The sequence below is a fragment of the Onychomys torridus genome, chromosome 17, assembly GCF_903995425.1.
Source record: "Onychomys torridus chromosome 17, mOncTor1.1, whole genome shotgun sequence".
NCBI classification, from domain to species: domain Eukaryota; kingdom Metazoa; phylum Chordata; class Mammalia; order Rodentia; family Cricetidae; genus Onychomys; species Onychomys torridus.
The window spans coordinates 31522028-31546371 of record NC_050459.1 but is presented as its reverse complement, the minus strand read 5'-3'; positions in this window follow the sequence as shown (position 1 = coordinate 31546371).

The following is a 24344-nucleotide window of genomic DNA, read 5'->3' as shown; positions in this document are numbered from 1 at the left end:
CCACAAGCTAAGAACTGAAGGATGAAACCATTATTTATCCATTGTTAAAGCAAACTATGTTTGGGAAGAAAGCATGACTCCACATTAGTGAGATTCCTATTTCTGCTGGGTCAAGTGTTAAAATATGGAAAAGAGTAATCACAATATATCACTCTCATTTTCAGGACTGTGAACTTCTGGGTGTTGGAGATAAAATTTGATTGTCTTGGTCATTTATCTAATCATCTGTATAGCAAGTATTGCCTCTCCAAATTCTAGGTCATTGTTACAAAGACTACCAGTACACAATTCCTATTTGTTAAATAAGGCTCTTAATGAAGTAGTTGGTTAACACATGTTTACTTCTTGAATAAATCTGTAACCATGCATTCAAATTCACATTTTAGGTACAAAAGCCAGTGAGTAAAGGTTAGGTTGTTAGAACAAAGAAAAAGATTAATTTCAAAACCAGGACATCAAAGAAGATGGAGGTGAGGGGTAATAAAGGCTGTCTTCTCTTACAGATACAGATTGAGGAACCTTTAGGAATCATGGGGACACAGTTGAAAACTATTCTTATCAGGACACAGTTGAAAACCAGTGAATTCCAAAATCAGGCTCAAGCACTCTCAGGACTCATCACATCTGGTCAAGCAAGTAACAATCTCAAAAGTAAAAAGAAGTGAAAGAAAACAATTAAAGACATATCAAGGTCTTGGAAGAGAGTGGCAGTTTTGAAATGTAACTAACAAGAGTTATAGGAGGAAGTTAGAGAGCATGAAGAATGATAGGCTATATTTGAATAAATAATTTCATTAGATCCAAATGAAGCCACTTCTTTGCAGACAGAATGCGGCTGGGAGCATTCATTTAGCAAAGTCATTGACATGTAGTAGATGCTCAGGAAATAGTTGACATACTGCTACTAGCCTTGCTAAGCAGGAAGATGCCACGATCACATTGGAAAGCAGTGTTTTGTACTGTATCCTGTTCAGGATTTCAGGATAGTCATTTTCCTATATTTAGATAGGAAGAACTCTATCAAATTATATGTGATTTTGAGTTTAATTAATAGTGATTTAATTTTACTCAAATCATGCTTATAGGCATTTCAATTGTAGCTTAACAACAAAGTATGTTTTGAAACAGATGGCTGTTGGCTGCTTGTTGCTAGCTGTTGGCTTGATTTACATGCTGCTACTGCTAAATAACAACTACAACAGCACAGGGTTTTCATCTCTACCAAAAAGTGAATTTCACAAGGATGGAAGACATTGTGGGACATACTCCCCTTGAGGTGACTGGGCTTTTTGCTAGAGCAAGATCTGTACAAGTAAGGCTTGTTTTTGTTGTTGTTGTTGTTTGTTTGTTTTGTTTTGTTTTTGTTTTTTTACTTTTAGAAAATGTTAGATTTTATTATTAAAATGTAGTTAAGGCTTGCATCTGTGATCACAAGAAACATTGGTCTGTCACCTCCATCCTTGGAATTTTTATCATCTAGTTTATGTGTTTGGGTAGTGTTGGCCTTTATGAATTTCTAGGGAGCACTTATGTGAAAACGGTGGGCATGAGAATGGGATAGCTGGCCATGACCCCCTTGTTTGTCATGTGGTGATGTGGGTGAGGGAAAGATGCCCTCCCCTCCCTCCCCCTACCACCTGCGGCAGGTGAAGGAGCTGATCCTCCCCCTTACCAACTGCAGCACTCAGGAAAGGTGGGCCCTGTACCTTGCCTGAGCAGCACAGTAGAGCTGACTCTACTGATAGAGGTCTGAGTGAACCAGCCCTAGGACATGAGCTTGGAATATGTGGACCTACCCCTCACCTGCCATATGATGGTGTGGGATAGGGAGAGATGTCCCCATTCCCACACGCCCTTTACCAGTTGGAAGAGCTGGCCCTGAAGTATTAAGCGTGTGGGAGAGCTGTTCCTGCCCCCTCAACAGCTGCAGCACTCTGGAAAGTGGCCCTTGCACTTTGCCTGAATAGCACAGTCGAGCTGGCCCTGATGATATAGGTGTGAGTGAGCGGACCCCGAGGGCATGAAAGCGGGAGTACTGGCCCTGCACCTTGCTCATTGCTGTGTAGGATGAACTAGCCAAGGCAATGCTCGAGAGTTCACCCTGGTGGTGAGGACGGGGCAAAACTGGCAGGCTGATCAACCCTGCAACTATCCAGGCCCAGAACTACTTAACCCAACATCCACCCCATCCATGATCTGCTGGAGCATGTGAAAGGGCATGTCCTGCAGATCGATCCAAATCTGCAGGATCTCCATGACACAGGCAACAACAGAATATCCAAGAGGAGTCCCAGTGAGGTCCCAGTATCCATTGTGTAGACCAGAGACCTAGAACTAGACCAATGACTTTTTGTAATAAACACAAGTAAAGATAAAAGGATACATTGTGTGACTCACTGTGTCACACTACAGCTTTCATGATGAGATTTTTCTTTCTTTTTTTTCTTCTCTTAAATTTTATTTCATTTTATTTTGTTGTGGAGATTGCAAGGGCAGAGGGCAGACACAAAGGGACAGGGAGATGAATGGGATTGGGATGCATGTTGTGAAAGATACAAAGAATAAATAAAACTATCTGTCATTGTGCACAAAACTTAAGTCCAAGTGGATCAAAGACCTCAACATAAATCCAGTTACTCTGAACCTGACAGAAGAGAAAGTAGGAAGTACTCTTGAATGCACTGGCACCGGAGAGCACTTTCTAAATATAACACCAGTAGCACAGACACTGGGAAAAACAATCAATCAATGGGACCTGTTGAAACTGAGAAGCTTTTGTAGAGCAAAGGACATGGTCAACAAGACAAAGCGACAGCCTACAGAATGGGAAAAGGTCTTCACCAACCCCACATCTGACAGAGGGCTGATATCCAGAATATATAAAGAACTCAAGAAATTAGACATCAAAATACCCAACAGTCCAATTAAGAAATAGGCTATAGAACTAAACAGAGAATTCTCCACAGAGGAAGTTCAAATGGCTGAAAGACATTTAAGGAATTGCTCAACATCCCTAATTATCAGGGAAATGCAAATCAAAACAACTCTGAGATACCACCTTAGAATGGCTAAGATAAAAAACAAAGAAGACAGCTTATGCTGGAGAGGATGTGGAGCAAAGGGAACTCTCCTCCACTGCTGGTGGGAATGCAAGCTTGTGTAGCCACTTTGGAAATCAATATGGCACTTCCTTAGAAAATTGGGAACCCATCTCCCCCAAGACCCAGCTGTAGCACTCTTGGGCATATACCCAAGGAATGCTCAAACATACCACGAGGGCATTTGCTCAGCTATGTTCATATCAGCATTGTGTGTAATAGCCAGAACCTGGAAACAACCTAGATGTCCTTCTGAAGATTGGATAAAGAAAATATGGTACATATATATATATATATATATATATATATATATATATATATATATGGCTTGTTTTTTATTTCATAAAATTTATAAAACACTGCCACTGCATAAGAGACTGTTGCTCTTTCCAAAAGCTTCTCCCTTCAGTTCCTAGTTCCCCATGGGTTTGGGGGATTGAAAAAGGAAAGTAAAATCTGATACTTTATTATCATTTCCATTAAAAATAACTATTCAGGAGATACTTTGATTTAGCGTTGCTTCCATGCTAGATAAAAATTTACTTGTAGGTAGCCAATATGAGCTAATAATAATCAAGGGGCCAGAAGAAACATAGCATGGATTTTAATGCCAGATATCAACTACCTTATGCCATATTCCATATTCTGTCTCCAAGCTCAGCATTTCTTACTGCAATATATTATAGGTTCTCATACCATAATTGCCAGAGTATGTTGTGATTTTCATGCTGGTATTAACTGGCATTGTAAAATAATATTTAGAGGAGTGGGGGAGATAGTATAGTGCTGACTATGCAAGTGTAAGAATCTGCATTTGGCTCTCCAAAACCCACACTAAGATACAAGCCAAGTTCAGCAGTGTGTGATTGTAATCCCAAGCTGCAGAGGCAGGAGAATTCTTGGCCTTGCTGGTGAGCTCCTCCTGTCCGATGGGTGAGCACCATATTTGTTGATATCCTTTTAATCAAAACATGATAGTGAGTGATAGAGGTAAACACCCAATACAAATGTCCTGCCCTCACATACATACACATCACACCCCACACACATTGACACATGTATGCAGACACAGTTTAAAAATCATTGAGGTAACAAATATATTATTGACTGTCAGTGCATTGGTTTGGACCTGCAAATTCCTATCACTTAATCATAAACACACATTAAACCTTACACAGTATATTCATCTGAAGAAAGGAACTTATGTTATGTTGCTGCTAAATTTAAAAATGATCTTCATTACTTATTTTAAGACAGAATCTCACTATGTATCCCAGGTCAGGTGTTACAATGTGTGACACTTTTTCCTAGCCTTCTCCTTCCCTCCTCTTTTCTGTTTTCCTTTTCTTTCTCTTTTTTTTCTGTGTGGGGTCAATGAAAACCAATTTCTACTAATATTTCCACTTATGATTTTCTGAACTGAACAGACAGTTGTCACCTCATATGTGAGGTCACAGAGCAGCAATCATGCCACATGAAAACCATGCACTTGTTTGGTTAATCTGCCCTTTGCAAGATAAGACAACTTTACAAAACTTTGAGTTTTTTTGTAAATTTGAGGGCACAAAGTATGATTCATTGAACCATGGGTCTGATGCTTGCCCAGGATGCCGAGTACTTTCAAATGTCACTTTTCTTCAGACAACCTTAACATTGACATATAGATCCATAGTCCTTTTCTTGCTGACAAAGGCACCAATGGAAGAAAACTTTCAAAAAATGACCTCATTCACTTAAGGAGAAACTCAGTGTTAGGACATTCAGTTCAACACTGAATGTATTAAAAGAAAATCATGTCTTCCTTTGACAGGAGCCTATGACTGTGAAGGTAGGTCAGCAATGAAAGTCCAGATTTCGTTTTCTGTTGCACACATCCGATTTTGCCTCCATATTGCCATTAAAACTACAGTCAGAACTGATTGGATTTCAGAAGCAACTTGACCAGCACCATCTCAGGAATATTGATAAAAATTTCAAATTGTAGGCAAGCCAAAGAATATCCTCAACATTAGCTTAAAAATGAAATATACTATTTTTATATTGTTCAATTAAATGGATTTCTTTCCTTTTCTTCAGAAAAATGATTACATTTTATATAAACTAACCAGTAAAACTTAGAAAACTATTATGTAAATATGTTTATGTACAAGACTTTAATTTCCACTTAAACTCAAGCATACTACATAAAAATGATGGGAATATAGCTTATGTATACTTCAGCAAGATTTTGTAATCCTATTTCCATAAAGCACTCATTAATACCCATAATATGAACCTATTTAAAAACAATTAAAATATATTATGCTGATTAATTTATAAATATGCATATATAATTTACAAATGCAATTGCATATGCATATATTTGTTGACTATATATTCATTTTAAATTCATTCTGAAGTATTGAGTAGATTAGGCAGACAGAATACAGGTAAGTAAATGCCCCATTTAGTTTCAGCCGTTGTGCTCCCAATCCACCATGAATTCTGGCATTTTTATTTATTTATTTGCTCTGTTGGAGAATTAGTTATTAATATCCCTGCTGGGGGATTATAAAGGATCTGGACAATGATTTTTTTTAAATGGAATAAGTGATGAAAACTAGCCAGAAAAGCTACACCAAACTATTTAAGGTTTGTAATTTGAGAATAGCGAAGGGTATTAAAGAGTTTAAAACACATCATATCAATTCCTTAACAGTGTACAGTATTGGGTGCATTAGGTACACTTCTTTTTTTTTTTTTTTTTTTTTTTTTTTTTTTTTTTTTTTTTTTTTTTTTTTTTTTTTTTTGAGACAGGGTTTCTCTGTGTAGCTTTGGAGCCTGTCCTGGATCTTATTCTGTAGACCAGACTGGCCTCAAACTCACAGAGATTCACCTGACTCTGCCTCCTGAGTGCTGGGATTACAGGCATGCGCCACCACTGCCCGGCATCATTAGGTACACTTCTAAGAGAAACAGCTTAAAGGAAGAAGTTGTTTATTGTGTCTCTTTTGAAAGATCTTTTAGTAATTTTATGTGTCTGTCTGCGCCTGCATGAGATTATGTACGCCACGTCGATGCATGTGTCTGGGAAGGCTTGCAGAGGGTCTCGGATGCCCTGGAACTTGTTGTGATAGGCAGCGATGATACTCCCAATTTGAGGACTGGGAACAAAATTTGAGTCCTCTGGAGAAACAGCAATTACTCTTAAAGTTCTGAGCCACCTCTCTACATACATCCTTTTATTCCGGAGTTTTCTGTCCCTGGTTGCTTGGGTCCTTGTGTATGGGCAGAACCTGCCAGTGGGATCAAGAAAGTGGAGTTGCTTCACCTCAGGAAAGACTGGAAGCAGAGTAGAGTGGCAACAGGAACGCCCAAGATCACACGCCTCCATTGACCACTTCCTTTAACCTGCTCCCTCTACAATTTCATAAACTCTCAACAGTCTGCTCAAGCTGTGAATCTATCAATGCACTAAAATATGCATTCATCAGTGCCTTGTTCATATAATTACAACTGCAAGTGTCCTTGGACATACTAAGAGGTATGTTTAGCTTATTTCCCAGGATTTCAATCTAATCAGGTTAACAGCCATGACTAACCAACATACTAATTCCCTCATGAATATTCCTGCATTATATTCACGCCTGTCATTTGCATTGACATGAGAGTGACCACATCATTGAAAATTCCAGAACTGAAATGTGAGAATATTCCAGAGATCAGAAAATAAAAATTGAAATTACAGAGAGGATGTCTTTGGTAAGTGCTTTCTGTGGCATACAATTTAAATTATCTTTGCTAGTTCTTCAAATATTATAATAAAAAGAGACTCGTTTGAATGACTGTTGGCTGCCTTAATATTTTCATGTATTTCTAAACAAGTTTTTGTGCACTTGGACCTGGACTTGAGAACAAATCTTCACCACTTAGCTGCAATTAACATTAAAATCATTACCATACTCCAAACCCAAAATTATTTGTTACCATAGAATAAAAGCCAAGAGTATAAGGAAACAAAAGCCAAGCTACAAAAGCACAAGGAAAACATATTTACACATAGAATTTAAATTTTTCAACAGGTGGTGGTGGCGCATGCCTTTAATCCCAGCATTCGGGAGGCAAAGGCAAGCAGATCTCTGTGAGTTTGAAGGCATCCTGGTCTATAGAGTGAGTTCCAGGAAAGGCTCAAAGCTACACAGAGAAACTCTGACCTGAAAAAAAAATAGAAGAATTAAATTTTTCAGCCTTTTCAAAAATTAATGAAGATTCTCTCACAAAATTATGAGCAAAATTAATTTTTTCACTTTCATTGATGTTCATTAAAAATCAGTGAATTGTCATTTTTTAATTTACTTTTCTCTCATATATTACATTCCAACTGCAGTTTCCCCTCCTTCCACTTCTCCCAGTGCCCTCTTCCCCTCTTCCCCAGATCGACTCCTCCTCTGTATCCCTTCAGAAAAGTGCAGGCCTCCCAGGGATATCAACTGAACATGTCATAATCTTACAATAAGACTAGGCACAATCCCTCATATCAAGGCTGGATGGGGCAACCCAATAGAAGGGAAAGAATCCCAAGAGCAGGTGAAAGAATCAGAGACACCCCCTACTCACATGTTTGGAGTCCCACAAGAACATGGAAGCAGTCTAAATTTGTGGGGACTATTTTAACAAAATACTAGATATTGTATCATTTATAAATAGAAGTATTTTATTGTTCATAGTTCTGAGGGAAGGAAACCTAAGATCTCTATGTCAGTAGATTTAAAGTCTGGTAAGTAGTTTCTACTTCCAATGTAATACTTTTCGACTGCTTCCACATGTGGTAAAAAGCAGAATGCAAAAGCATCTTCAATATACCATCAAGTGTTAAATTCATAATTCTATGAGAAAAAATGGCTGTTTTACTATCCATTTTGAATTAACAGTTTAAGACTGCATTGAAAGATAGATATGCTTGGGGGAAGGTTAGCTTAGAATAAATTTTCAGTAAAATTGATGACAATTCTCTCAAGAATATTGATTTAATAGTGTGGGTCTCTAGCTTGGATATAGAGTACAAGTTTGGACAGTTATAAATGAGAGAAACATTGGTCCTTTCATGAAATCAGACTTTGTGCAATGAATTCCTTCCTAAAGTTACCCAGGAGTTGAACTGCAAACCATGGCAAATGATTTTATTTTTCTGTGTTAATCAGAGTTGCAGGTGAAATCAGATAATCATTTGTCTACATTTTCACAGATTCTAATGGGTTTTAGCTTCAATGGAAGAAACATTTTGCCTGAAGAAACCCAAGACACTGGTGTTCATATCTTCCACTTTACCAAGGAGCACTATGTAAATCAACTTCTCTCATAAGGAAAAGAACTAGAATATATAAAATCATCTGATTTTATATGCACATTTTATGTGCAGTTAAAGTACACCCAGATTTCCTCTCCAAGTTCTAAGTCTACTTAGACAAACAATAAAAAATAGAGGTATGTAGGAGCCAAACTAGTACTTTAATAAATGAGAAGGCAGATACTGAGGAGAAAAACAGGAATCTGGGCTTCCTAAGACCATATAACCAGATCCATGGAGCCAACTGCAGTACAGTTAGGCAGCCGGCGTTTCCTTTCTCATGATCTAGCTGAAAGCATGTTCTCTGTGGACAGCTCACTTTTCAGGCAAAGAGAATAAAAAGGTGTGTCTAAACTAAGGTCATTTTCTAAGCCACTGTTTGGAATTTGTAATGCTTCTTCCTTAAGAAAATAGCAAAAACAAGATGATGAAGAGCCCAACACAATTAATATAATCAAATATTCCACAACATTAGTCAATTTTTACCCACTGACGATCATTTTTTTTCTTCTTTTCTCCTTAGAAAAACAGATCTTGTTAAAGGGAGTAGACTAAATGCAAAACTTTTATTTCTTGGGTAGGAAATAATTGATTTTAAATTCAAAGTTTTTCTAAATAGGCTATGTGCAGGCACAACCAAGTTGAACTTAGCTACAAATATCTCTTGAGCATGCCCCCAAAAAAGATTCAACTAATTTAAACAAGCAATGGGGACACAATGTATTATTATGAGAACATATCCTGCTATTCTATAAAAAAAATGTAGAGACAGTTCACTTATTCCTGGTCATCCATGTCTCTGTATACAACCACGAAAAGATTGATTTAAATATATTTGGCATCCTTTTGTCAGTCATTAATATTTTACTAAAATGATTGACGTATCAGTTTCACTTAATTGTTTGCTTGGCTTGCTAAATCATAATGTTTTAAGCAATACAACCATGCAAGAGCTGTCTACACAGCTTCATATATGACTGACTGGAGAATTGGTCTGGATATAATAATTGGAAAGCAAATTAGAGTTCACAGTGACTTTTGATAGATACCTAAGAAAGAGAATTCTTTATGCTAAAATGAGAGCCTTGTCGGTCCATATTAGGTGAAAAATGGGTTTATGTCTTGTTAAAACACAGGTTGTATATCTTATCCATCTACTGGTGTAAGATAGCCACACATGGGTAGTACCAATTTCACATACCATCTATTGAATGCGCACAATGACTAATTTCTGTTAGCAAAATATAATGATCTCACCTGTGCCCATGTAATACTCAACATTCACATAATGGCCAAGAGAATTGTTTATGGGTTTATTTGGGAAAACTGGCAAAAGCATTCCTCTTCTTCCTTCTTTATTGCTCTTGAAAGTCTAATTTTGCCTGATGAAAATCAATTTTCCAGTGACAGAAAAAAAAAGTAATTAGATGTGTTCAGTTCATTGCTGATTCTTCTCATTGCCAGCCACCTAAATAGCTGAGTAATTGTGTTAGCAAATATTATGGCAGTGTAGGTAACAGGAAATCAGCAACTTAGGATTTGCCACCACACACATGGCCTAGTATTGGTCTTGAGATGACAAGAATACAGTGATGACTGTTATTTATTTGGGTTGTGTCTTCCCTGTCACACTGATGCGATAGAACTGAGACAACCCAAAGTGAACTGTGAGGCAGACTACCTTCACACCTTTGAGTGAGAAAACCGCCCAGGGTGTTTGACTAAATAAAAAGGTCTAGCTGTAATTTTGATACAAGTCTCCTAAAAGCCCTGGCATTAAAGATCTTGATCCCAGCTTGTGACTTTCAAGTGATACTATTATTGAGGCCAATAGGAAGAAGCTTAATGGGAGCTTGCCCTTGAATGCCATATCAGTACCACAAAATACTTCTATCTTTCTTTGTTTCCTGGGTATCCTGAGCTCATCAGCCATTTTTATAACAACATTCTGCATCTGCAATGGTGTACTGCATCACCATATTCCCGAAAGAAAAGAGCCAATCAAGCATGGAGCCCTCTAGACTATGGGCTAAATATGATCTTTATTGATGATTTTTTTTCTCTTTTTAGATTGTTTCATTCAGGTAGTCTATTAACAGAAACTTGTTAATATAACACAGATCCCAAGCTTTGATTTTACTTAACTTCAATTATGTATATATACATAATTTTTTTTTAATGTTGTGGTTCTGGGAATTGAACTAGGAACCCATGCATGGACAGGCCACCAAGCTACATAGTTTTAGTATTCAAGTCATGTTGTAAGTGAAGACTGCCATAGAACACTTTGTTTAAAGGGAGACTATTGTTTAATATGCAGTTTAATGAATGAACTAAAGAAGCAACAAGTGTTAGTATAGTCCTTGATGAGTGAGAGAGAATTGGTCAATTATATCTTGGGCCTGTCAGTCATCCCATTTCCTAATAAGGTGAAGAACACTCAGCATCTCTAAGGGGAAACTTGTTACAAAACACATACCTGTGGAATCTGAGGCCTCATCCTGCAGAGGTTGTGCTGGTGCAGTTCACTTGCATCTGGTGAGAACCTTGAATGAGTGATGTGTTACCTTGGCTCCCTTCATTTAAACCCTATATGTGTAGAATCATATGAGGTTTTATATGCTCTGTCCTCATATATTCTAAGATCTATAAAACCATTCCTATTTGCATTATTGATTTTTACCTTACCCTGAGTTCCAAAATAATTATAGAAAACTTTTCTGCTAATACAGAAATAAATGTGAATTTTTGGTGAGTAGAATTGCTTTTATTTGTAATTATCTACAACTATCTGCAATCTTTAAAGTTCCCACATGGTACATGGCAGCTTGGACAGGTTCTCCAGAGATATGTATTTACTGGCCTGGGTTTTTAATGACTTTTTTTTTTCAAGAAAACATGCCAAAATGAGTAAGCACTATAAATTTTTTAAAGTATAATAACATCCTAAATCTGTTCTAAGTGTTTAAAAATATTAGCATATAAAATATTATCAGAAATAATTCCTCCCCTGCAGAACCCCTTAAAGGTAATAAAACATGATGCCATTTATATAAAGCGACCATGGCTGTAACTTATCTTCTTGTCTAGGAAATAGTAGGTATATTCTCTCTCCTTGGTTAACCTTGCTTCAAAACATGTAATAGAGTAACATCTTTCTGTTCAGTGTATACTGGTTCATCTCCCTCCATGCTAGGAAAGCATGACATTAATGAAACACAAAAATCTATACCATAATCCTGTCTATGACATTTCTTGCAATTTTCTTAACCCTCACTCCAGCAGGGGAAGATGTTGGTAATATATTCATGTTAGTGGGGCTCAGACATGAGTTAGCAACAGAGAAAAATGATTGCCCTTTTAGAGAGTGAGTTGAGTATAGTGCTACATAAACTAGAACAAATGGCAAAACCCAGAGCTGCCCAAGCCACTGGGTAGGCTGTTATCATCAGAACTCAGGTCTGTGAAGTTAATCTACCCGGTGGCTTTACTGTGGTGCTCATTCTCTCTTCCTCCCTCCTTAGCTACTTCCTTCTTTCCCTCCTCTCATCTTTCTACTTTAGAGCTTGACATTTTTCAGAGCTGGAGTCTTGGACTCACAGTGGTGTGAGGACTGTGCCTCTCATCTCAGTCACTTCTGCTTGTCTGTGCTTGGCGTTATTCCTCAGAGACACAGAATACCTGCCAGCCTTGAATTTGACAATGTGTCGCTGCAGAGCCTGTACCACCATTCCAGGAAGGACTAACTGCCCCAGCTTTGGTCACACTCACCTCCTTAAATCTGTTGGGAAGGCAAGCCTCAATCACTGATACCATCAATATATTGGGAGGGTAGTATGTATGACTGTTGGCCACATGAAGACCAAAGAGAAGGCAATTTAAGGCAGTTGTAGAATCAGAAACATCCATTTGAATGACCTGGGTAAATTCCCTAGGTGTGGATTTAATCCTACTCCTTGGACTTGTAAGTATAACTTTCTGTCTGGTTTACATACAAAGGTAATAGATGACGATATAACACATTTTAAATAGATTTCAGTTGGTTCTGGTTTTAGTGGACCTATTGCTACAGTTCTCCATATGCTGTATGGCATGCATTGCCTGAAGAAGATCCTGCGTTCTGTTACTTTCTTCTGTCTGAAGTCAATAATTGGACTGTAGTCATATCATAGGATATGAAGGCTCTGACTATTGGTAAGATTTCAAGTTAAGTGGTGTCTCTTCTAAAAATGGACTCGAGCCAAAGCTTTTTCAACTTCTTTAAACTAAGGGAGGGTGGGGACACTCTAAACATAAAACACAGAGGCAGCCATTGTATTAACTATTTACACAGTTCTTAAAACCCTGCCCTAAGAATCAAATAGTAACACATTAATAAATTAAATGACATATCAGAAAGAAAAAAATATGGAATAATCTAAATTCTCACAATAACAGTCAACTTGTTTTATAAACTAATTCATGGATGAGGTTTAACTTGAGTATAATGGCATACTTAATTTACAGGAGTATATGACCATTGCATTTTGTACAGAAAGAAGCAAGAGAAATTAATAAGCATCTCCAGAGAAACAAATGGGGCAAAAGCAAGCTTCAGAGTCACAGCATTCTTTTTGAGAGCCACAGAGGTTTAGTCTGGCTCCATCTGCATCACAGAGGTCACTTTCACAAAGACCCAGGACAATCTGAAGGTGTCTGTGTTATAACTAAGTACACTTAATATTCTTCTATCACATAATGAAAATGCTTGTACTTGATGTCAGTGTCCTAGCATTCTTCAATACCCATAAATAAATGATTTGCAGGATAAAATTTAATGTTCTGCCAACCCCATATACATACTACTGTGTGTGGATAGTTTTAGTGTATAAAATACAGTCCCCAAACAAGAACTTAGCAAAAGGAATTAACAATTTGATGTTTTATTTTTAATCCCCATTTCAAGAATAAAAATGTAGTTGTTTTCTAATAAACATATAAATATATGCACACATTAAATAATTATTCTCATTAATAGAACTTTTATGTAGTTATGTCATGCAATTTCAAAAACAATAATGATTCAGGTTTTCAGAAAATTCCTGAATTCTGTGTGATTAAATTAGCTGAGAAGTTAACTGTGGGGCCTGTGGATATGGCACATAGACTTGAACTTTAACCATATTTTGTATGGTGTGAAGGATAAAGATGGGTACATGCCTACTTTTCAGTTACTTAGATCTGTATTTTTCTCTAACAAAGAGTCAGACTAAACTCTGTATGATCTTTAAGTGTAATATTTGACAAACATTTTTTGTAAGGTGCAAACACTAAACAATTTCCCCTGTGTCAAATGATATCTATCACAACCACTCCCCTTTCTGAGTATAGTACAAAGAACATGCACACATGTAACATACTAATTTGTGCTTAATGACAACCCAACTGTGTAAAGTAAAAAAATGCACTGGATTGAATACTTAGAATGTTGTTGACCAAAGAGCAAAACAGTGAAAAAAACGAGAATTTTTAAAGCAATTCCCCTCATCTTTTTTTGTATTGAGTTACCATAGAGCTGTGTAGGAAGTATGTAGATACTTGTACTCACAGATAAGCACTAGTGAAAGTAGGAATGTTGAACACTCAAGGCTGTCTTTTGAGAGATGTGTATGTACATGTGGACATGGACACTTGTTTTCTTGTTTTGTTTTGGTGTTTTTGTTTAATTGGGAGTTTTTTGTTTGCTTGATTGTTTTGACATTTGCTTTTTGCTATTTTTGCTACATTTTTCCTTTTTTGCAAGAGACAGAGCAAGAAAGAGAGAGAAAGCATAAAATAAGATGCATAGGGAGGTGAGGAGGATATGGGAGGAATTGAAGGGGAAGAATGTTATCAAAATGTATAAAAAATGTTTTATATTAAAGAAAATACACACTTATCGTTTTTTGTGCTTGTTCTGATTTTAGTTTTTGTGTGCTTTCAGTATTATTTTTGAGAGAGAGAAAGAAAATGAAGTTGGGAGGGTAGAGAGGTAATGGGGATAGGGGAGTGTATAGAAGAGGTAAAAACACGATTCAAATGTATGACAGAATATTTTAAATTAAAAAAGTGATTAAAGAGAGAGAAAGAAGATATGCAATTGGGTGGTGGGGAGGTTTGGAAGATCTGGGTAGAGCAGTGGGAGGAAACTGTGATTATAATATGTTATATGAAAAAATATTATTTTTAATAAAAACTAAAAATAAAAATAATAAATAAGGTGATTAGATGAGTACTTTGGACTTTTAGATTTGGATTCTGTGATGGTTAGTTTCTGTTGTTCTTTTTGTGTTTTGTATTTGTTTTTTCTTTGTTTTGTTTTTTCAATTTGACACAAGAGTGCTCTGCGAATCCTCAACTGAGAAATTACCTTTATCAGACTGCTCTGTAAGCAAGTCTGTGAGGAAATTTTGATTAATTAATTTTATTAATTAATTTAGGAAAGCCAAGCCCACTGTGGGGAATGCCACCTCTGGGCATGTGGTTATGGGCTGTATAAGAAGGCAGGCTGAGAAAGCCTGAGAGGAAGCTGTAAGGAGCGTTCTTCCTGGTACCTGTCACCAGGTTCTGCCTTGAGTTTCTGCCCTGGTGTTCCTCCATGATGAACTCTAATCTGCAAAATATGATAAAGCCTTTCCTTCTCAAGTTGCTTCTGGATATAGTATTTTATCACAAAAACAAAAGCAAAGGAGAACAGATAGTTTTCAGAATTGGCCATGTGCTAAGCAACCCTGTGATGGCGCTGGGAAACAGTAGAACTTGTAACTATTTACCAACCCTGAGCTCAGCAGAGTTGGTTGCCAAGGTGCTACTGTGTACGTTGGGACAATGCTACAGAGTTTAGTAGGTTAATGGAACTAAATGAACTTTCAAGTTACCATTTTGTTGTTGTTGTTTTGTTACTTCTACTTTTATTTCATTTTATTTGTCTGTAGAGGGCCACAAGATCACAGGATAACTTTCTGGAGTCAGTACTGTCCTTCTACCTTGGTTCTTGTAATAAAATTCAGGTGAACAGACTATGTAGCAAGCACCCATACCTGCTGAGCCACCTCAAAAGCCCAAGTGATCATACTTTAATATATAGTAGTCTTACTGGGATGTAGTTCCAACCACTGGTCAGGAAAACACTTATAAACAGGAAAAAGAAATGATTATACTGAAGTTTACAGAGTTATAACTTGAGATGCTTGTGTTTTTTTCCCTAAGTTCTATTTACATAAATGTAGACATCAATTTCAAATATGTCAAAATTCATATGGCATTTCAAGTTCTTGGATGGTTACTAATTTATATATACGGCATGTTTTATATTGGACAGGTTCTGCCTATTCAATTCTTAATCACCATAATTATATAATTTAGATTTTAGATTTAACTATACTCCCTCAAAGTCTGAACACTATAATAAAATCTTCAAATTTTTGTGATTTTTAAATTTTTGGTTGCCTTTTAAAGAAACAAAGAAAAATCAATTATTTTAAAAGATACATGGATGTAACACATTCCTATCTCATTTCATATGTCATATAGTCAACATTTTAAAATTATTTTATGCTATCTAGACATTAAGATAATTTTTAGTACCTTCTTTCTATTCTTTGAATATTAATAACTAGTATTAAAGTTAAAATAAAAAAGGATCTTGTCTTTTATCGTCCAAAACTCTGTCACTAACTCTACCATAAAAGCTATTTCTTCAGAAACATTCAATGGATAGCTGTTCTTTTAAAAACCTTATTTATTTTTCAGTATTAAATTGATGGATTTTTATGCTACAAATTTGGTCCAGTAGATTTCATTATTAAAATATTATATTTTAAATTAAAAAGAAGTTAGGCTGTTATCAAATGGGGTCTACAAATTACAAATATTCAGAATTATTTACCCATTCAACAGTGTTTTATAAGGTGAGATATATTTTATAAATGTCATCAAGCATTGTTAAATCTCTTCTGTATCTGAGAAACATTGGTAACTGTTAGAGAGCTGCAATTCAATTGAATATATAAAGTTAGTCATAACACATTACATAAGGATGGGAAAAGCATAAACTGGAAAGAGCCCTAGATGTTATCATTAATGTGTTTTTTTCAGTGTTTTGAAATATGATAGCAGCAGTCAGTCATCACTGAACTATCAATATGTTTTTCCTAGCATGAATCTCCCAGATTTGTGTATTGAAATATCCAAAAGAGCAAATACTTAACTATTCCTCAGTACTACCCTGGGTCTTGTAGGAAAGAAAACTGACTTGCTGAAATGTTCTTTAACATGAGGAACTCTTGGACGATGGGGCAAACACAAAATGGCTTTCAAGGATACATGTATGATAAGCCAAATTTTATGACTTATTTCCAAATTGGTGAAGGATATGACATAAAGATCTCACCAAAGAGCTGTAGGCTTTTTTCAAGAGAACTGAAGTATGATTTGATCACAAAAGAAGAATCACTAACAAGCTCCCTATCTCTTGCTATGAAAGATACTGCCTACAGAGAATTTTCATTTCTGAGCAAATATTTCTTTTTTAATATATTGTTTGACAGTTTAATATATGATATAAACTAATTAATTCATCAATTACTCCCTTCTTTTCCTCCCTCCAACTGTTCCTGGTGTCCATTCCACTCCTTCACAAATATATGGCCTCTTATTCTTTATTTATTATTGTCACACTAGTACATATATAAGCTTATAAATACAACCTACTGAGGTCATTTATGTACCTCATATATGTGTTTATGGTTGACAGCTTGAGACTGGATACTCTCTCTAAAGATTGACTTTTTCCTACCTCTTCAGCCATTAATTGCTTATATCTCTTCATCTAAGGATGAAGGCTTGTGAAATTTCCTCCACCTATGTCAGCATATCAAGTAGTGTCCTTGTACAGGTCTTGTGTGGGTGGACGTATAGTTGAGATTTCTTCCCTGGCATTTATAAAAACACAATCTCACAGCAGAAATCCTTGTTCTCTGGCTCTTACAATCTTCCTTATCCCTCTTTCATGATGTTGCCTTATCCTTCGATGTGGAGGTTATATTATAGATGTATCAGTGGGTGCCTACAGCCAGTGTTCTCTGCATTTTGATCAGTTGTAAGTTGCTTTAATAGTCTCCATCTGTTACAAAAAGAGACTTCTTTGATGAGGAGTGAGAGCTACACATATCTGTGGGTATAAGGATAAGTATTTCATATGTAGTTAGAAGGTGTACTGTTTTTTTTAAAAAATTGCAGAAGTAGGTTTTCTTCTAAGGTCCATGAACTAACCTGCCATGGGTATTATACTGGAATTACAGTACTAGGCATGAATTCTTTCCTATTATGTGGATCTTCAGCCCATTTAGATGGGCATTGAGTACCCTCAGGATCTAAGTGCCACTACTGCACCTGTTAGAATATCTTGCCATTCTGGTCATTGTTTTGGTTCATAGTCATTACAACTGGGTGAAGTTATTGATGGTTACCCTCTTTTGGCAAATTGCATAGCTCCTTCTGGTACTATTAGAGCTGGTCCTCAGGGAGGAGGCTTCTAGGTCAGTAGCAGCTCCATTTCTCCATGTCCTTGGTACAAAGTGTGTGATTGTCTTCAACAATAGTGAACATTCTCTGTTCTGACTCAGCACTCTCTTCTGTATGCAGGACCCAGTTTCTAACTTCCTCACAACTTTCTGCAAAGTTATTTGCTTTGTCAAACTCACTTTCTCATTTTTAACTTTTAAGACAAAAGTCCCAAAAGATTTTATTTCCACCACCTGCAAAGTTGTTCTTCCTGATCCAACACTAAAATATTTGAAAATTAGTGTCTTATTTATCTGTATCTTTCATTTACCTATGTTTTTGTAGGGTTCTGTCATTACTCCATTAGTTTCTCAGTTGGTACATTTGTTGTATGTAGGCTTTCTTGTCTACTTTCATGAGTTGAGCTACTCTCTCTGGCACAATGAAGCCAAACCTTCCCCCTACCCCAAATATTTTTCCCATGCTCATTGCATAAAGCAGTAAGTAGGGTATTGTATCTCCATGCCACATTCTCCATTTTCCAGGCACAGATAAAAAGGAAAATAGGCATGCACATAAAGTCTGTTCATATTTATGGGTTTAATTATATATATATCAGATCATCTTAATACTTGGTAAAAGTAGACCTGAACTTGTGATATATCCTTTGGGGAAGGCATTCTTCTGAAACAGTACTGCTCAAGAGAGGAGACACTAAAGCAGCAATGTCTGATATAATTATAGTATTCTCAGTCTAGAACCCCAAACCAAAGGATCGCATGTACCCAAACTCCTTATTCTTAGAAATAAAAAATGCGTAAAACTTCATTGTATCAAGACATTATTATTTTAAAATTCTGTTTAGATTGTTGGCTAACCAAGATGCCATAAAATACGCCTTTAGTAAAAATAGACATTATAATTTTAAATATGATTCATCACCTTTTTTCTTGCTATTTATTCTTTCATTTTGTCATCAAAATATAAAATCCAGGATTGGAGAGACAGAGCTCAGCAGCTAAGAGCACATACTGCAGTTTCAGAGAACACTGGTTTGGGTCCCAGCACCTACATGCAAACTCAAAATTATCTATAACTCCACTTCTGGGAGATCCAGTATCCTCTTCTGACCTCCAGGTTCCTTCACACACATGGTGCTTATACACACTCTCAGGCAAACTTACTCACTAAAATGAAAATAAACAAACATTTTGAAAAAGAAAATACAAAATCCAAATTTTTATTTTTCCCCCCAATTTTTTTTAATATTCTATGGTGTGACTCTGGTCCTTATTGTAGAGTTATTCTGCTTCTTCACACTTCAAAGACATCTTAAGTTTAGAAAGAAAATAAAATAAGATATTATCTGTGCCTAATTAGCTAATTGTGGAGAATAGTGTTAATTTGGTTCTAGGTGGCAACAATTCTCATTAAATTTGGCCCAAACAACGTGGAAGATGTTTCCACAGAAGCTTGACTGAAGAAAACATTTAGCATAATTTCAGATACATCACTGCCATCTGGTGAGAGGGACATTTGAGGCTGTGATATTAGTGTGGAAATTTGACTGGATATGAGATTAAGAAATACCATTTGTTTGTAGCTCCTTTGAGAATACCTGAACCACACCATGAAGGACACACCCACCATGCTAGCAAGCTGGTCAGTGTTGTATTAGGTTTCTCTCATATAACATGAAAGTAAAAATAGATATAGGTAGAAAATTATTACTCAAAATATAACTTTAGGCTCTCTATTGAGACCTTAATGAAAAGATTGTGACTTTTTTCTACATCCTACTTTCGAGTAAATTTGCAATCATAATAGTATTTCCTCAATCTTTCTATACAGCTGTGACATTCCAAGAAAAAAGATGAGTCACAAAATGGCTTCTGAGCTCTGGCCTCAGATGTGGAATTCTCTCTATAATTGAATTGTTACATTTGCCCATATCTAGATTCTCTCACCTACACATCACCTACAGGCCATTCTTTCATTCAGTAACCAGCTTTGATCACCATTGTCCCTTTACAATAACCTTGGGACACTCTTCTGTCTTCTGCTTCTGATGCAATTTGTACTCTCAGAATCATACCAATCACTTAGACTATATTTTCACAGGAAGACCTTGTTCACTTCACATAGGGTGCTTGGTACCTATGACTTCCTGGAGTAATGAAAGGCAGGCTGGTGAGGAGATAGCTCAGTGGTTAAATTGCTTTTTGTGCAAAGAAATTAATTAGAATTGGTATCTGAACATGTATAAATACCAGCTGGATGTGGTGGCTTGTATGTAATTCCATCCTCAAAAGGCATAGACAACAGGTAATACCTGAGGCAAACTGTCTAGGAAAAATAGCCACATTGGCAACCTATAGATTTCATGGAGAAACTGTGAACTGTGTTTCAAAGAATCAGGTGGAAAAGTTCCTAATATCAACCTAAGACCTCCATCCCTGAGTATACCTATATGTATACCCACCATCAAACAAATAAATTTTATATATATATACAGTGAGAGCATGCGTACATATATCATGCATATCACACACATGCACTTGAAAAGGAGATAAAGCAAAGAAAAGTGAGCAAATTCTTATTCTAATTGGCACTCATGGTCTTCTACCTGTGTTTGAATATTCTTCTACTTATGTTGTCCTTCTTCCAGTATGGCCATCAGTCATTCCCTAAATTTCAGACTCATCACCTCTTGATCTTTGGGAAACACATCTGAGTATTGAAATATGCCCATTACTGGTTACTTGTGTACCAAATTTGTTGTAATTATAGTGAACTTAGCTCACAGGGTCTCTAGTCTCAATGTGACTAGTATAATTGGAGCTTAGCTCTGATGGAGTTGCAGTACAATCAGGCATTGTCCTCAATTATCATTCCACTAAGTTGGTATAAAACGTTTTTTAAAGTTTCTGCAAAAGAGTTGCAGTTTCAAACTCTGTTTTTAAAATCATTTTACCAGTACCCAAACAAATACTTATTAATAAAAATGGAATTACTCTAATCAACGCATTTTTGGTAATGAAAAATGAATTTATTAGTTCCTGTATTATAAATCCATGCTCCTGGATTCTCTTACCACTTGGAAAGCATTTCCTTCATTCTGCCAGTTGTCGAATGTTGCAAAAAAAAGTTGACAAGGTGAGCAAAGCAGTGGTAGTGAGTCTGTGAGAGTTCAGGTGAATCTGGCGAATAAGACAAAAGTTCATAGCCAAATTTGTTCATCTTTTGGAAAGTTGGTTGTGTGACATGCTGTCTGCCATTGTTATAGGAACCTCAATACATTCTGTTGACCAAAGCTTGTTAAGATATTGCCATTTGGGGTGAATCTCATTAATTTGCCGAGCATATTTCTCATATGAATTATTTTTCTGAGTTCTGGATCTGTAGTGGATTGACTGGCAGCAGATCATTGGTGAACATTACCTGCCTTTGGACCAAGTTTGGCTCTGAGAAGTCCATTGGACCTTCTTCCTAGCTCTTTGAAGGTCAACACTAGTTGCCATACAAATTCACTTTTCAGTGTATTTGGAAATTACATGTGAGAATGGTTTGTTGTTGCATAAGAGAGATGTCAGTTTAAAATGACACTAGTTTCAATGGGACAACCATTTTGCAACCTTTTGTACCGTTCTAGTTTTCATCCATGGTGAAGAACCATTGCATGGCCCACACTGAGTCCTCTGTAAGTTTGTGGCACTGTGAAAGGCTCCTCTGGCAATTGCTCTCTAGTGGCAGGTGTGAGCTTCCAATAGCTGGCCATCATGCTACTTGTCTTCACAACTCCCTGTTCCTTTACAAAACTTCCTGAATGACAGTGGCCCAATATGTTTGTTCGTAGTTCCTGGGCTAAACGTCTTGATGTTAGAATCTTTTTTCCTCTGCTTTACAACCCATATTGAATTTTAATAAGAAAAATCACCCCAAACTGCTTTTTGTGTAACATCATTCCCATAGAATAAAATTAACAGCAACTGATAAGTCTTTATCAAAAAATACAAACCAATAAATATTTATTATAATGATGTATGATGTAACCACACTTGTTATGAGTGTCTTCTAACATTAAATGGCAAATTTCAACCATGCATCAACCATTATTATTTTTGGACCAGTCTGATATTGTATTTTGTATAGGGCATAAACATTTTGTTTTTGTTTGGAGCACAGATTCATCAGAAATACTAAACTTAGTTGTTAATAATATTTCTTTTCTCAAATGGTGATTTATCCTATGTATGTCTTTGAGTGTTATAAATACATAGAAAAAAATTACAGAAGGCATTTATTGCTGATCTGATTTATATAATATGGTTAGAAAAGAGATTACTAAGCTTATGTAGAAATGAGCTAATTTGACTCACAGAATCTTCAATAGCATATTGATTAATGGACATCTACTATAACAACATATTGATATATTCTGAATTTTATGTTTTCATTAAGCCAAAATTTCTCTTACTCTAGAACTCTAAGGAAAATGCTTATTCTCCCAAAAATTGCCTCACTATAATTTTTATATTCAATATTTGTATTTCACACACATTGCAATTTAAGATGTCACAAACTTCATTGAATTTTTCTGTAAATGTATGAGAAAAATAATTATGGAACTTACATTCAATAAGTTATACATTATATATCTTTGTCAAATATCACATTAGATTTTTTAATAAAGGAAAATAAATCTGGTTTTTTTAAGGGAAAATAATAATACATACCTAGACAGCTTGACTAGTCACATTTAGCTAAGCAGAATAATACACTGAGGATAACACTGTTTACATTAAAACACCTCTGGGGAAACAGACAGTGCAATAATTTTAAATTATGATTTTTTGAAGAGTTAGAAAGAATGAGACATGAGGCATTCAATCTTTGTAATTTTGTGCAAATGTAGGAAGATTTCCAGAAATGTGTGTGTGTGTGTGTATGTGTGTGTGTGTGTGTGTGTGTGTGTGTGTGTGTGTGTGTTATGTATCATCTTATACACTCTGATGTGGAAATGGTGTGGACGCAGTATGTAGACTCTATCTCCCTTCCTAGAGTTTTCAAACCAAATTATGCTATCTACCATGCCTTTCACATTCTTGTGCCTGATAGTAGATGGCATTTGCATAATGCTTAGCATATGCAATGCACTATTTTAAGCATCTCATATGCATTATCATGTCAAATTAAAAGGACAACCTGATTCAGCATGAAGAACAGCACAAACTTAAACCTCCCAAGTGAATTCCTGACATGACTTTGTGTGTGAAGGTGATTCTTTTGTCTTTCTGGGAACAGAATGGGTCTAATCTACTGCTCCCATCTGGCTCTATTTTATAGGTCCAGACAGTTCTTCGTTTTCCACCCTTGTCTTAGTTCCTGTTTGTCTGGTGCTATATTTCTATGCTTTTCTTTCTTCCTGCCCTGTCCATTTTATACAACCCCTTTAGCTTCCATAGAAGGCTTGCCCAACAAAAATCAAATTAAACAGGCAAGAAACTTAGCTATACATTCTTTCCTTGCAGGTAGCTATTGGGCCACTCCTTAGATAATGCCACAAGAATGTGAGTCTCTTGGCTATATTAATTGTCACAAGAATGTGAGTCCCTTGGCTATATTGTCACATTGCTTTAGCGGAAAACTTCATGCTCTTCCTTAGTTCAAAATTGTTTTGAGGACATAAAGCTCAAGAATAATAGGCATCATACAGAGGACATTTACTTGGTTCCATTTTGCCTAAATCTTAACAATTGTAGATTCTGAGTTTATATAATTTTTATGGAATTTTTGGAAAAAAAAAACATATTGCAAACCATCTACATATATATGGCATTTGGCCATAAGTGACAAACTTGGGATAATAAAATATTCCAACCACAAGTGCTTCAAACCAAGTGGTACAATTGCAAAATTACTCAATCTTTGTATCAGACAAATCTGCCAACTACAGTAGTGTGCTATATTTTTGGGTCCTTGTTCTAGACTGATAGATTCTCCTCACAGAGAATTCTTGGATATGAGATTTATAAAACCATCTGCACAATATCATAAAAAGTATAAAAGCAGGACTAAGAGAGGGAGACAACAAAAAAATTGACATCCACAAAATATTTGGGCAAAAACAGTTCACTTTGTTAAAGAACACCTCATTATTTCTTCATAATAATGTCCTTATATGTCTTTTGTCAGATAATACATTAATGTCTCCAAGGTATATAATATTTTAACATTCATAAATTGCCATTTTATGTATTAATCACCAATAGACACCAATATTTAACTATAAAACAGAATTTTATCATGTATAGTGAGATTGACTCTGATGTGATGTTTGAAATGAAACTGTGGGCTCATTATATGATAATATATGTAATAAGTTTTAGTCTGTGAAC